General features: G+C 37.7%; 1 protein-coding gene across 2 annotated transcripts in view; it reads left to right on the top strand.

Annotated features, from left to right (window-relative positions):
* Osbp (oxysterol binding protein) overlaps nucleotides 1-17,045 on the top strand; it is a 261,125-nt gene that overhangs the window by 49,839 nt on the left and 194,241 nt on the right. The gene's annotated exons all lie outside the window — the stretch shown is intronic.

A 17,045-nucleotide genomic window follows, 5' to 3' on the forward strand; every position in this document is an offset into this window, starting at 1 on the left:
GATGAGGAGTAGGGGTGCTTATATGTGAATGATATTTTGACACAGTCTGAAGAGATTTCTCCCTGTCTTTTTTTCTGCATGTGGGGAGGAAGAGGTGGGCTGCCAATTAAGTGAAGTTGCCTTGCTGTGGGTGTACTGTGTTTTGTTTTCATTACATTTGACCCAGGGCAGTTGGTGGATGCAGGGATGACATGCCATCCTTGAGGAGCTGAGATAAGAGGGGTGGAGGGGGTGGTGGGAGTGAAATGGGTGGGAATAGATATGTGCCTTTGACTTGGGTACCTCCCATGCAAGGGGGAAAAAGCTCTTGGTATATAGATAACATACATTATATATATATATATATATATGATGTAAGCGGAATAGGAAACACAGGAGTCTTAGTCTTGAGTTTATTCCTGACTAGTTTCGCAGGTATGCTTTTTCAAAGGAATATGTGTACAAACGGGCTGTGGGCATTATATACATGGGGTGGACCTCACCACCTCTCCGAGTTACCATAGTTGGTGGCGAATGTGAACATCACATTGTGGCTCACGTAACAATGAAGACATTTTTACAATTAAATATGATAACACTAATACCAAAGAAATTATTAATAGAAAATGTAACAATAGTAATGATAACGATGAAGATAAATATTTAAATAATAATATTAACAATAATAACAAAAATGATAGTAGCAATACAGGAAATAATAACAATAAAATAAAAGTAATAATAATAAAAACAATAATAAAAATAAAAATGATAATACTAATAACCAAGAAATAAAAATTATTAATAGTAATTATGACAATAATATTATTGTCATAATTACTATTAATAATTTTTATTTCTTGGTTATTAGTATTATCATTTTTATTTTTATTATTGTTTTTATTATTATTACTTTTATTTCATTGTTATTATTTCCTGTATTGCTACTATCATTTTTGTTATTATTGTTAATATTATTATTTAAATATTTATCTTCATCGTTATCATTACTATTGTTACATTTTCTATTAATAATTTCTTTGGTATTAGTGTTATCATATTTAATTGTAAAAATGTCTTCATTGTTACGTGAGCCACAATGTGATGTTCACATTCGCCACCAACTATGGTAACTCGGAGAGGTGGTGAGGTCCACCCCATGTATATAATGCCCACAGCCCGTTTGTACACATATTCCTTTGAAAAAGCATACCTGCGAAACTAGTCAGGAATAAACTCAAGACTAAGACTCCTGTGTTTCCTATTCCGCTTACATCAACCTGTCAGAATGTCTCAATATATATATATGTGTATGTTTCTTAAGACAGATTGAACATTTTTAGAAGCTCCGCCATGGGATACGAACCCTGACCCGTGCGTCGATGATCACGAGGCCAAGACGTTAGCGACCATGCTACATGGTGATGGTTCAAAAGGACTGTACTAGTCCCCGACCACGCTTCACGTAACATTGGAAGATCTAATCTCAATTTCATCTAATCCCGTATTAGGCGAGCCTTCCGACAAGTTGTGTATGTTTCTTAAGACAGATTGAACATTTTTAGAAGCTCCGCCATGGGATACGAACCCTGACCCGTGCGTCGATGATCACGAGGCCAAGACGTTAGCGACCATGCTACATGGTGATGGTTCAAAAGGACTGTACTAGTCCCCGACCACGCTTCACGTAACATTGGAAGATCTAATCTCAATTTCATCTAATCCCGTATTAGGCGAGCCTTCCGACAAGTTGTGTATGTTTCTTAAGACAGATTGAACATTTTTAGAAGCTCCGCCATGGGATACGAACCCTGACCCGTGCGTCGATGATCACGAGGCCAAGACGTTAGCGTGGGTGGAGGTGTAAGGTGGGCGTGGCTAGTAGATGTTTGCAAAGTGCTGGGTGCAGCTGTGCTGCTTTTCTCCTCTCTCTTCCTTTTTCCTTTTTGTTTCTATTTGAGGCACTTGTGGGCCCTCTCTATATTCTGCTGCTACACTCTCTTGTTTCTTGTTAATTTCCCCATGATCACAGCAACAATGCAGGGCGAGGAATCAAAATTGTCGCATACAGTGAGAGTGCCAGGAGCGACATCACCTTACTTTGACCTTTTCAAGAGTACTGATGCCCTGTCCACTGTCTCTGTGGGGTGTCTTGTTAGTTGTCAAATATCTCCATAAACACAATTCTGTAGTAAAAAACGAAATTGATATAGAAATGTTGATGCTATTTCAATATACAGAATGTTTTTTATGGAATGGGGTTGCCAGAGGTTGCCAATATTTTATCTATTTTATGCTGTATAAAAAAATTGAAACCAGATACAGTTGTATAACTTTGTATGAGTGTTGCCACCATCATAGATTCTTTTGAAATGTTTACCTAAAATTCGCTCATGTACCAGAATTTTTTGAATGATTGTTGGTGACACTCCCTTAATGTTTGTTTAAGAGAGGGTAGAGTGATGGAGGACTGGAGGAGTGCCTGTATAGTTCCACTTTACAAGGGAAAAGGGGACAAGTGTGAGTGTAGTAAATTCAGAGGGATCAGTTTAAGTGTAGTTGGGAAGGCATATGGGAGGGTCTTGATTGAGAAGATTAGGAGAGGAACAGAGGGAGTAATTGGTGAGGAACAGTGTGGTTTTAGGACAGGTAGGGGTTGTGTGGATCTGATTTTTGTGGTAAGACATGTGAGAAAGCTTTAGAAAAAGGTAAGGATGTTTTTTGGGCTTTCATGAATTTGGAAAAGGCTTATGACCAGGTAGACAGGCAGGCACTGTGGGAGGTATTGCAGGTATATGGGATAGGAAGAAAGCTTTTAAGAGCAGTCAAGAGTTTTTACAAGAGTAGTAGAGTTTGTGTTAGAATCAGAAATGGAGAGAGTGAGTAGTTTGAGGTAAAGGCAGGACTTCACCATGGATATGTTGTTACCATGGCTGTTCAATCTATACAGGGATGGGGTAGTGTGTGAGGTAAATGGAAGGTTAATGGGTTAGGGATTGGAGATGATTAAAGAAAATGGAGAAAACTGGGAGATAAGCCAGTTGTTTGCTGAAGACACTGCACATATAGTAGGATCAGAGGAGGGATTGAGGAAGTTGGTGACAGAGTTTGGGAAGGTGTGTGAAAGAAGAAAGTTGAAGATAAATGTGGGTAAAATTAAGGTGATGAGATGTACAAAGGGAGAAAGTGGCATCACACTGGAAGTGAGTATTAAGCGAAAAAGATTGGAGGAAGTGGATAGTTTTAAATACTTGGGTGCGAATGTGGGAGGAAAGGGAGTGGAGGTGGAATGGATGCTAAGAGGAGATTGTATGGAGTGATTATGCCAACTGCACTGTATGGGGCATAAATATGGAACATAGTAGAGGAAGAGAGGAGGAGTTTGTGTTTGAGTTGAGGTGCCTGAGAAGTATGATAGGGGTTACTAGATTGGATAGAGTGAGAAACGATGAGGTGAGGAGGAGAACAGGGGTGGAATGGGAGTTGGGAGATAGGGTTGATGAAAGAATTTTGGAATGGTTTGGACATGTGGAAAGAATGAGTGAAGAAAGATTAGTAAAAGAGGTGTGGAAGGCAGAAGTAGGAGTGAACATGAGGGAGCAATCAAGGCTGAGATGGATGGATGGGGCAAAAGGGGCGTTTGGAAAGAAGGGAATATCTGTTATTAACTTGTTTTGTCATGTTACTGTTTAGTTGCTTTAAATAGTTCTTTTTCTTGTTCTGTGAGATTATTTCTTTTTAAAGTTGTTCCTTTTTTTTCTTTTACCTTCAATTAGGCTATCTCGTGTGTGAAGTTAGGGTTGAATTTTTTTCTATAGGGTCTGGATATGTGTTTGTTACTTGCCTCCTGGATGGTAGTAACTAGTTTATTTGCAGCTTTATTTAAGATTGGGAATTGTTCTATTTCTGAGTATTTCTGCCAATTCCCTCTTTGGTAGTTTTTGAAAATACTTTTGATCCTGGGTTGCATCTTCTTGACTAACACTATGGTGATCTTAATTGTAAGGTGATCAGATGGATAGGTGGGCCTGTATTGTTTCACATGTGGCGGGTCTGTATGAAGGGTTAACACATTATGTTGGGTGATGTTGGTTGTCGATTGTATTGATGAGGTCTGGTGGGACTGTTGCTGTTGTAGATTATGTTTAGGTTAGGGAGTTCTTCAAGAATGTTGTGACCTCTTTGGTCTGGTGTTTGTGTAACAAGCCATTTTGGTTTGTGCACATTCATATCGTCTGCCAGTATGTGGTTTGTTATTGAGTTAAGAGGTTGAAGCTATGGAATGTAGCCTCTTGTGGTTGATGTAGCTGGAGGGATATGAATGTTTGTGATATAGGTTATATTATGATTATTTCAGTGATGGTATTTTTATTTACTGAATTGTAGTATAAAGAATAGAAGCAATTCTTGTTGGGCCCCATTTCCTATTCTCTAATTTTCTAACATAACTAGACTCAAATTCATGCACAGTTCCAAATTAGTCTATATCCTTAATTTCCAATTATCATATTGAGATTTGAACTTGTGTATTGTTTAAGCTTTGGCTATATCACCTTTTAAGCTATTCCACATATCTGTGCATCCCTGTGGAAAACTGTATTTCTTCACATCCTTTAGACATGTGGTCTTTCTGAAATTATTTCCATGACCTCTTAAATCCCTCCCATCTTTAATCAGGAGATCTCTTCTGTCAGTGCAATCTATTCCCTTTAGTGACCTGAATACTGTAATCATATCTTTCAAAGTTGGCAGACCTAATACTTTTAGTCTTTCCTCATATGGTTTATCAGGCAGGCTGGAGACCAGTTTGGTTGTTGCCCTTTGTATCCTCTCAATTTTGCTTATATCCTTCACTCTATATGGGGACCATACTACTGATGCATATTCCAGTCATAGATGTATCATGATTTTGGTGATTTTTCATTCCTTCATCCATATAGTGGAATGCCACTTAAAACTGCAGTAAACTGTATGTCTTGCCCACAATCCTGATATGTCTGTCAGGTGACAGGTTGTCTTTTATAAAGAATCCCAAGTCTTTCCCCTCTTTTGTTTTTGTAATGAGGTGAGGAGGAGAACAGGGGTGGAAAGGGAGTTGGGAGATAGGGTTGATGAAAGAGTATTAAGATGGTTTGGACACATGGAAAGAATGAGTGAAGAAAGACTAGTAAAGGAGGTATGGAAGGCAGATGTGGAGGGAGTGAACATGAAGGGATGTCCTAGGATGAGGTGGATGGATGGGGTGAAAGGGGCTTTGGGGAAGAGGGGAATGTCTGTTGAGGAAGGACGGGAGAGGACAGAAGACGGGTGAATGGAGAATGGTTGTATATGGATGATGATGTGATGCATGAGGTGGAATGGGTGGGGGGATGGGGGGTGAGGTAGTATGTGTGAGCAAAATTTGACACAGCCCAAAGGGATTTCTCCCCGTCTTCTCCTTTTATGCATGGGGGGACGGAGAGGGGGGGTCGCTGATTTAATGAAGCGGCCTTGCTGTGGATGTGCTGTGTCTTGCGACACTGCTTCTGACCCAGGGCAGTGGACAAGGAGCAGGGATGACCCGTCATCCAGGAGGTGCTAGGATAAGAGGGAGGGTGGAGGGGTGTGGAGTGTATTCAGGGATGGAATGGGTGGGAATGATTTTATGCCTTTTCCTTTTTGGCTACCTCCCTTGTAAAGGGGAAAAAGCTTTGGTATATGTATGTATGTATGTAATGGGTTCACTTCCAAAGAAATAGTTGTGATATATTGTTTTTGCTCATTCTTTTGGAGAATGGAATGCTGTTATGTACTAGTATAGTGTTGAGAGTCCTTTGTATCTTGTATTGTCCTTGTTTACTGTTGCGTGATCTGTGAATGAAGAAATTGTTTTTTGTGGTGTCAGTTTTGTTTCTTGTATTAGAGCAGTGTATATGTTGTGTTTGTGTACTAAGTTGAGTAGTACTGTGTGGTTGATAGAGAGTTGTTTATGTTATCTCTAGTATGATAGGGTGTGTTTTTATTTCATTGAGTGTGAAGATGTACTGTAATGGTTACTGCTCTAAATTGTTGTGTATAATTTTGTGTTTAATGATGTGCATCTTGAATGTAACCATATGTGGCAAGTATTTACCTAATTGTATATACCTAATTTATACAGAAAAGGAACAACACTCATTGGGTCCTGTCTCCTACTCTCCAATGTTTTCATACCTAGTCTTGTATTCATGTACAGTTCTAACTTAATATATATCCTTGATTTCCAATTATTATATCTAGATTGGAATTCATGTATTGTTTGAGCTTGGGCTATATCACTTTCTAAGTTATTCCAAGTATCTATGCATTTATATGGAAAACTATTTCTTCATATCCATTAGACATAGGGTCTTTCTTAATTTGCTCCCATGACCTCTTAAAGCCCCTTCATCCTTAATAATTTGATGGATGTGTCAGGCGCGGATCTAGGAACAAAGTTTGGGGGGGGCCCGACGGCAGAATTTTCGGTTGTTTAACGAGCATTAGCATTACCGTTTCTCCACTCACGGGATTCTTATTTGTTAATAACTGGCGGACTGACCTAAATGAATGGGCATAACCATCTGCTCTAGGTGCCAGTGTTTCTCTTCGGATTCAAATGAGAGAGGAATTTTGTATCTTATCAAAACTTTATTGAAAGTAAGAAATTAATAGCTAGAGACCTAGAGACATTAGACCTCAATTTAAATGTAGAATATACAGTATATATAAGACAGTAAGCATTATACTTTATATTATTACCTATAATAGTAGCCTTAAAAGTAACATGCAAAGGTTATTACACTGAAAGGATTATTCACATTGCAGTCTAAGCAAATAGAAGACGGCGGTTCCATAAATGATACAATGATAATAAAAATGGATTATAACATGGATTAAACATGGATTATAAAAATGAAATAGTGAACTGAAATGAAATCGGGCCAAAGGGCCAAAGCCAAAAGGGGGGGGCCCGGGCCCCCTGGGCCCCCCCCTTATATCCGCGCCTGTGTGTGTGTGTAATTGATATGTTTAGAGCAGGATGGGTATGTGTAAGGGCCTTGGTTTGTTTCTATGTTGTCAGATAATAGGAGAAAAAGAAGGGCAGGCACTGGTGTACCCCCTGAGGGCAGCACCTCCATGGGGAGGTGGTTATATGATGTGTCTGCTTGTGGACATTGTTGGACAGCTTATGTTGTTGCCATCCTAGGATTCCAGTAGCCACACACAACAACTCAGGAATTGGAAAGAAGTGTGGAATTGAAACTTATAACTAAGTGAATATGAGAACAGCACACTTCTGATTATATCACCAGCTCAAATGTCAAACATCAGGGGTTAAGTTTATAAACAAATTTAAAGCAAATTTTGACCAAAAGAAACATTGTACACACATGCACACAAACACAGACATAAAATTATTTACATTATACTTGTGCCATTTTTATGACACAACAGATCTATAGTGAATGTAATTACTTGTTTTAGTATGTTGGTCATTGTTACCTGGAACATATCACACAATGCCTTGTGTCTATAAGGCCAATCTTTTTGTATTTCAGAATGGACTTGAACAGTGGCAGCAATATTCAAGTAACAAAAGAGAAATTTGTTTAGAAGGCAGCCACAGCTTTTTTCCAAATATCAAGCAGTTTGTAATGGTTGGATGGATACCAGTCATTAGCAGCTGTGAAGGAGAAAGAGCTGTTTCAGCACTACTGTGAATTGAAACTCATGTAGGCTCTACAGTGGGGGTCCTCTAACTAGAAATACTTACACTAATATTGTGGCATGCAGTGTTAGTGAATTGGCAATTTGTGCAGAAGCAATCATGACACATGTTTTACAGCTTTATTCTTTATAATTAATGATTGTAGTTATATTTGCAGCTAAAGATATTTTCACATATAAAAATGTGAATATTTTTGATGACTAATATTCCTGGTTATACTGTGAGCTGGATATGTGTAATAGGAGTTGTGGAATCCATTGCACATTGTTTACTTCAGCAACTTCTTGATACTTTCCTGCAACAATGTAAATAAATTTTTTAACAATTTGTTCAGAAACCTTTTTGTTCACTGCTTCCTAGTTGTATCTTCAGCCATAAATACTTTCAGCTATGTTGGAAAAATGTAATTGAAGAATTTGAGATTTATGCACTAACTTTTTGATAATGTATGTTTTAGTTATAGGTTAAACCATTGATATTTTTAGCCTTGGTTGAAAATATAGATTAAAATCTGTGTACGTACATACATCTGACAGACAAATGAACAGGATTGTGGGAAAGACATATTAACTACTCCTGAAGATTTAAGTGCTGTTCCACTATGTGGATGAAGGGATGATGAAAAAACTACTCAAAACCCTGATACACCCAAGACTGGAATATGCATCAGTATTATGGTCCCCATACAGAGTGAAGGATATAAACAAGACCAATAGAATACAAAGGGCAACAACTAAACTGGTCCCCAGCCTGCCAGATAAATCATATGAGGAAAGACTAAAATTACTGGGTCTGTCAACTTTGAATGATCAGAGAGAAAGAGGTGATGTGATCAGTGTTCATGTCACTAATGGGGATAGGCTGCATTGACAGAAGAAATCTCCTGATTAAATATGGGAGGGATTTAAGAGGCCATAGGAGTAAATTAAGAAAGACCACATATCTAAAAGATGTGAAGAAATGCAGTTTTCCATATAGATATATAAATATGCGGAATCACTTAGGTGATATAGCCCAAGCTCAAACAATACACAAGTTCAAATATAAACATGATAATTGGAAATCAAGGATATAGATTAATTTGGAACTGTTCATGAATTTGAGTCTAGGCATGTTAGAAAATTAGAGAATAGGAGATGGGACCCAAGGAGTGTTGCTTCTTTCCTATATACTACAATTAGGTAAATAAATAGGTAAATACATGTACAAAAAAATTATTGAATAACATTACTCTTTTGTTGGGAACTTTTACCATGTATACAATTTTTTTCATGTGAGAGGGAGGAAAGGGTGGTGGATGGGAGTGGAATGGGTAGGAGTTGGTATGTGCCTTTCAACTTGGCTACCTCCCATACAAGGAGGAAAAAGCCCTTGGTATATAGATATAGATTTTCTTTTTAATCTATACTGAATTGAATAACCCCTCCTTTAAAAGTCAAGGATGTTCCTCTGCCCAGTTGTCAAACTAGCCAAGATATTCAGGTCACTAATAGGCAGAGCTGGGCATATTCCTCAGTGTGTTCCTAGGTGCGTTCCGCTTTAGTTTGGCCGTGGTTAGCGCTCCCAAACTATTAAAGCAATATAGGTGTTGGTATAGTATGTGGCCTACCTTTTGGATGTGGCCTATGAAATTTTTCTTTGGTATAGTATGTGGCCTACTGGACTTGAATTTCGGTATAAACCTGTCTCTTAAGCTTTAAGAGTTTGGGAGTGCTAACTGCAGCCAAACTAAAGCGGAATACACCGAGGAACGCACCTAGGAGTGTACCGAGGAACACGCCCAGCTCTGCTAATGGGGATAGATTGCATTGACAGAAGAGAGATCTGATTAAAGATGGGAGGTCTTTAAGGATATAATTTCATTGGGGGACAAAATATAATTTTAGGAAGGGATGCAAGACAGAATGTCAATGAATTAGGGGAGGCTGGTGTTAAATGCGGTGACGTAGGGGGACAAAGTGTACAAAAGAGATCCGATGACCGTGAGCAACCAGATGTCCGTGGTGGGGGAAATGTTAATTTTGATGGGAGAAATGTTAATGAGGCATTGAATGTCAATGAAGGACCAAATATCAATATAGAGCAAGGTGTCATTAAAAAACAAAATTATAATGTAAGGCATGATATTGAAACTCAAAACGTGTCAAAAAGAAATAATCATGAGTCTCTTAAAACCATGTACTTTAATGCTCATAGTATTAAGAACAAATTCCAAGAAGTACAGGCATATGTCAAAAGTGAAAATCTTGATATGATAGGAATAACCTAGACATGGTTAAATGGTAAAGAGTTTGAAGCTAAATTTAACATTGCAGGATTTAAACATTTTCATCAGGATAGAAACCACAAGAAAGGTGGGGGTGTTCTATTGTATGTTAAAAACAATGTCCATGCTTTTGTTTTAAAGAAAGTGAAACAAGATGCATATGATAGTTTGTGGGTAGAATTAACCCAAACAAATGGACAAAAAATGAATGTAGATGTAATATATAGGCCAAAGACATTATCATTAGCAGATGACAAACTGTTATTTCAAGAACTATCTAGTTTCTGCAACTGGGATTTATTGATAATGGGTGATTTCAATTTCACTAACACTGATTGGATGACCCTTGAACATGGCCATATAGGTAGTTGTTTGATTTATTTTCTTGGTGACAATTACTTAGTTCAGCATGTAAAAGAGCCCACAAGACATGGAAACTTACTCGATCTATTGATCACTAGCCGTGAAAGCATGATAACTGATGTAGAAGTCGGTGAAACTGTTGCAAATAGCGATCACAATTTAGTTAGATTCAAACTACTAAAACATTTTAAAATAGATACTTGTGTTTCTAAAATACCTGATTTCAGTAAAGCTCAGTTCATAGGACTACATCAGAAGCTTCAGCTTACAGATTAGGAGGCAAAATAAGCAAAAGACCTGTAGATCAGATGTGGGAAATATTTCAAAATATGCTCACTAAGATGATTCATACTTACATCCTATTTCAGAACAGATGTCCCCCAAATCAGGCTCACCCAAAATGGCTTGACAAAGAAACTGAAAAAAGTATTGCTAGAAAGAGACAGGCTTACAAGAAATATAAGTTCTCGGGTGTATCTAAGGACAATCAAAGTTATGCATTAATACAGAGAGATTTAAAAAAGACAATAAAAAAACGAAAATGACAATACGAAATGAATATCGCTGATAAATCCAAAGAGAATCCCAAAGAATTCTATAGTTATATTAGAGATAAAAAAGTTGTTAGGTCACATTGGTCCACTATTATCTGCTGACAGTCAACTTGAATATTCAAATGAAGGAATGTGTGATATTTTAAATAATTATTTTAGTTTAGTATTCTTAAACGAAACACCTCAAAGTGAATTCCAAACTAAAACCTGTGAAAAGTCTAGGGTAAACTTACTATGGTAAATATAACAAAAGAAAAAATTAAAAGGTGTATAGAGAAACTCAAAGTTAATGAAACACCAGGGCCTGATTATTTTCCACATCTGATCTACAGGTCTTTCACTTAATATTGCCTCCCAATCTGTAAGCTGAAGCTCCTGATGTAGTCCTATGAACTGAGCTTTACTGAAATTGGGTATTTTAGAAACACAAGTATCTATTCAATTTTTTTTTAGTAGTTTGAATTTAAGTTGTGATCAATATTTGCAACAGTTTCACCAACTTCTACATCAGTTATCATGCTTTCACGGCTAGTGATCAATAGATCGAGTAAGTTTCCATATCTTGTGGGCTCTTTTACATGCTGAACTAAGTAATTGTCACCAAGAAAATCAATCAAGCGACTACCTATATGGCCATGTTCAAGGGTCATCCAATCAGTGTCAGTAAAATTGAAATCACCCATTATCAATAAATGCCGGTTGCAGAAACTAGAGAGTTCATGAAATAACAGTTTGTCATCTGCTAATAATGTCTTTGGCCTATCCTATATATTACACCTACATTTATTTTTTGTCCATTTGTTTGGGTTAACTCTACCCACAAACTATCATATGCATCCTGTTTCATTTTCTCTAAAACACAAGCATGGACATTGTTTTTAACGTACAACAGAACACCCCCACCTTTCTAGTGGTTTCTATCCTGATGAAAGTGTTTAAATCCCACAATACTAAATTCAGCTTCAAACTCTGTACCATTTAACCATGTCTAGGTTATTCCTATCATATCGAGATTTTTGCTTTTGATACACATGTATTTCTTGAAATTTGTTCCTAATACTATAAGCATTAAAGTACATGGTTTTAAGAAACTCGTGATTATTTCTTTTTGACACGTTTTGAGTTTCAATATCATGATGATATGGTTTAACGTCACAAACTCCCCCCTATCAGAAGGCTAGGATGGTGCCCCTCACAGAGGGCTTTGTAGCATGGAATTTAATGAACCATGCCCTTGGTTCAACTAAGCTGGTGGCAGGATTCGAACTGCCATCCCCTCAACCTTCGCCACAAGTAACGACGCCCTAACCCGCTCAGCCAGCTTCCTTCAATATCATGCCTTACATTATAATTTTGTTTTTTTTATTGACACCTTGCTCTATGTTGTTATCTGGTCCTAAATTGACATCCAATGCCTCATTAACATTTCTGCGCTGAATGGCCTACCGGCTCTGGCACTTTGCCTTCGAGCCAAAAATTTCATAAATCAATCATTAACATTTCTCCCACCAAAATTAACATTTCCCCCATCATGGACATCCGGTCTCTTTTGTACACTTTGTTCCCCTACGTTACTGCAATTTACACTGGCCTCCCGTCATTCATTGACATTCTGTTTGGCATCCCTTCCTAAAATTACTTTTTGTCCTCCAGTGACATTATATCCTACTGTGATATTTTTTCCTCCACTATAATTACATCCCATCGTGATCTTTTGTGTTCCACTGTCATTACATCCCATCGTGATATTTTGGGATGGCAATAATTCCAGTGGAATCTTCAAGCATATTGAAATGAATAATCATCCAGTTGATTGGGGTAATGCCCATGCAATCTATTATACTAACAGCATAAGTAAGAAACCTAATAAAGTGTAGTTTGATCCATACCACCAGTGATCAAAATACCAACCTACACAAGGGCTTATATAAACTTGACAATTTTATCTGTCAAGAAATAAGCAAAATAATAACAGGTAAAATGTAACCCTGCGACTGTGACCTAATGTTGCCCCACCCTCATTAGCGGGTGCATTGACCCTTGCGACCTGACAGCCTGCCTTCCAGGGGGTAAATGTCCTCTACCCTTATGTAAACTGTCCTTGTTCCTTTTTCATGTATATATAATCTATGTATTTCTATTAACTATGTACTTTTTGCACTGAAGATGTAATATACAAAAGCGCTCTGCTTCGTTAGTTTCTTTTTCCAAGTGGTCTACTTTGCATAAGTGAACACACGTACCCGTGTTCTTATTAGCATATACATATATATATATATATATATATATATATATATATATATATATATATATATATATATATATATATATATTAAAAAGCAAAGTTTCTACAAGGTGTGGTTGGGACAAAGTCTCAACATATACCGATTGTTTTGTTTTGAGTGGTGTGGTTACCCGCATCATTCCACACCATGTCCCTGAAACAAAGAAACAATTACCATATGCACCCTGTAGTGTATGTATGTATGTGTGTGTGTGTATATATATATATATATATATATATATATCCTCTCTGTTGCTAAATAATCTTTTTAAAGCTTACTCTATCTCTCCTATCCTCATTTGTTGTTGGTCAATCCTCTTCCTCCTCCATGGTGTTGAGAATATTTTTCTATTATTTGTGAAAGTTTCAGTTTCCCTTCTCAGTTCATCAGTCTTAGCTTTCTGAGCCAAGTTTGTTCCCTTTTCTTGCTCAAGTTTTTGGTCCAGGTTGTGCAATCTAGCCTCATGGGAGGAAATTAAATCTCTAAATCTTTTCAGCTCTGTGGCAGCTTAAATCTTTGGACAGGCCTAGTCTTGTTTGTACAGAGTGGAATTTACAGTTTTATGAAAAACACTTAAGAGTAGTTTGTTTAACATGGAATTTATAGTTTTATTTTTTTTCTAAATAGCAAGAGAAATTATGATTTATGAACTCATTACTAATTATCTCCAAATGATACCAAGAGTAGCAAGGCAGATTTTCACCTCTTTGATCCAGAGATCTACCATTGTACCAAAGCTACTGTTGACAAATGAGGGAGGATGGGTTCTATCTATTAGGGAAAAAAATGCACTGAGTTTTTCCTGAGTAGCATACAGTTTTTGGGTAGTAAAGATGAGGTAAAATAATTTTCCAATGCCTTACTTCTCATTTAATCCCCTATTCATGGTTTTGGGGAGACTCATAAAAAACCCCATGAACATGAGAATGATAACAATGACAGATGACTATATTTGCAAATAATGGTTACACAACTGCATTGTGTAAGTATAAGTACAGTGGGATATCCATGTCCATTTTTTTCTTGCAAAAACATAAAACAAACTGAAATTCAAACAGTGAACCAGGAACAAACTACAGAGGATTACAAAGGAGGAGCATCTCCAACTAATTGAAATCTCCCTATTGTATGTGTTTGTGATGTAGGATGTTAGTTTGCAAACTTTCACATTTTGTAATGAAAAAAAAATCATATTTATTGCTCAAAACATAATTATAGATTAACAGTTGTACATTTGTATAATGAACACTGTTTCTGGAATATAGTATTTCATTGGCCATAACCAGCATTTTTATATTTAGGGAAAATAATGCACTGAAAATGTGAACTAATAGAGGTGGTAAAGGAGAAATTTGCAAGGGCAGTAGAATGGAGGAATAATAATTTAGAATAATTAGAATTCTTTTCTGAGTGGAGACTAATTTCAGTGCTATATCCAAGCTGATGGAAAGATTAGTAGCAGGAAAAATTGCAACCAAACCACCCTCCTTCCTAACCAACATTGATTCAAGGAGGTGCCCAATTATTCTGCCATGCTTTACTGTGACGCTACTAATTACCATATTTATCAGTGTATAAGACACAAGGCTTATGACAGGGTAGACAGGAAGGCACTGTGGGAGGTACTGCAGATATATGGGATAGGAGGAAAGCTGTTAAGAGCAGTCAAGAGTTTTTATGAGAGTAGTAGAGCTTGCGTTAGGATTAGAAATGGAGAAAGTGAATGGTTTGAGGTAAAGGTGGGACTTTGTCGGGTGTGTTATGTTGCCCTGGCTGTTCAATCTTTACATGGATGGGATGGTGCGAGACGTGAATGCAAGGGTAGTGGGTCATGGGTTGGAGATGATTAAAGAAAATGGAGAAAAGTGGGAGGTGAGCCAGCTGTTGTTTGCTGACGACACTGCGCTTGTAGCTGGATCAGAGGAGGGATTGAGGAAGTTAGTGACAGAGTTTGAGAAGGTGTGTGAAAGAAGGAAGCTGAAGATAAATGTGGGCAAAAGTAAGGTGATGAGATGTACAAGGGGAGAGAGTGACAGTAGGCTGGAAGTGAGCATTAAGGGTGAGAAACTGGAGGAAGTGGATAGTTTCAGATACTTGGGTGCGAATGTGACAGGAAAGGGAGGAGTCAGGGTGGAGGTAGAATGTAGATTGAGAGAAGCAAGTAAATGCCTTGGTGGATTAAAAAGTGTAATGAGAAATAGACATCTGGGAATGGATGCTAAGAGGAGGTTATATGAAGGAGTGATTGTGCCAACAGCAATGTACGGGGCAGAAACATGGAACATGAGAGAGGAAGAAAGAAGGAGTTTGAATGTGTTTGAGATGAAATGTCTGAGAAGTATGATAGGGGTTACTAGGCTAGATAGAGTGAGAAATGAGGAGGTGAGGAGGAGAACAGGATTGGAAAGGGAGTTGGGAGATAGGGTTGATGAAAGAGTATTAGGATGGTTTGGACACATGGAAAGAATGATCCAAGTGCCTTATCAGCTTTCATTTCTTCCAGTGCTCTTTATTTCTCCTCTTTTCCTAAAGCCCAATCATACTCCTTTTCCTATCATTTCCCTCTGCCACAAATGAAGCCTCCTAATCCTCTTCTGCATCATCCCCTTATTGCCTTTACTTACATTGATATCTTTCCATCTGCACATTTTCCTTTCTCCTCTTCACCTGACTTGCCCCCCTGTCACTTTTAAAACATCTTTTTATTGTTTTCAAAATTCTTCATCAAACACCTACCCTACCTTATGGCTATTCTTCTCTCGGCCTTCCTTACATTACATTTTGCTTCCATCCTCTTTATTCTGTACTCTTCTTATGCTTCCACACTTCTTTATTGAGACAAATTTTCATACACTTGCTTCATTTTGGCTCTCACTACCCTGACCTCTTCATCCCACTATTTGCTCTCTCTCCCACTACCCTTCCTCCTTATCCCACATACCATCATTGCATACTTTGGCACTTTCTCTTTGAAATATACCCATTTCTTTCCATCTGTCTCTCCTTTATCCTTTACTACTTCCCATACTTTCTCAGCTTTGCATGTACTATCAGACCTTGCCCAACACAACTCCGCTGTGCACAAAATTTTCATTTACACTAATAGGTAAATTATCTCAGCATTTGCCAAACATAACCATGATTTGTGATAGCATGATTTGCATAGCCTGCTGGGTTGTGTTGTGCACCAGTGTCTGGAGAGGGTCTGGGAACCTAACCTATTTTTCCCCCATATGACCTGTTATTTGCCCAACACGAATTCTGTCATGCACGATGGGCTAAGGAACATAGCACTCATGTTGGGCGAGGTCTGACTGTATATGCTTTCTCTAGCCTCTTATTTGTTTATCATCAGCACTCTACCTTCTTCATTTAACTTTTACTTTTAATGTTATTTCCACCAGACAATTCAATGCCATCTCCCCTGAACACATTTATATTCAGAACTCTTCAAGTCCTACTTTTGGGTACCACTACTTAATTCAGAAATCCCATTCTTGACTACCCTTCCATCCGCCAACCTCAGCACATGTATATTCATGTTTATCTCCTTTTTTGAATACTTAAGTTTGCTATCATAATTTTTATTTCAATACACATTTCCATCTTCTAAAGTGCTTTACTACCTCCACATACTTCCCCACTATGCCATTTAATGGCTTATCTCCTACTCTAGCATTAAGATCCCCAATCACTATATTTACATATATCCCAAAATCCTCTACACACTCATTTAAATTAATTCAAAACGTTTCCTTCTCATTTTTACCACTACCAGGGTCATATGCACACACTAAAACATTTATTTCCCTTTCCATTGGCATCTTTACCCACATTATCCTTGATGACACTCCTGTCCACTCCACTGC

The sequence above is a fragment of the Oratosquilla oratoria genome, chromosome 8, assembly GCF_046742065.1.
Source record: "Oratosquilla oratoria isolate Oo_2021 chromosome 8, ASM4674206v1, whole genome shotgun sequence".
NCBI classification, from domain to species: Eukaryota; Metazoa; Arthropoda; class Malacostraca; order Stomatopoda; family Squillidae; genus Oratosquilla; species Oratosquilla oratoria.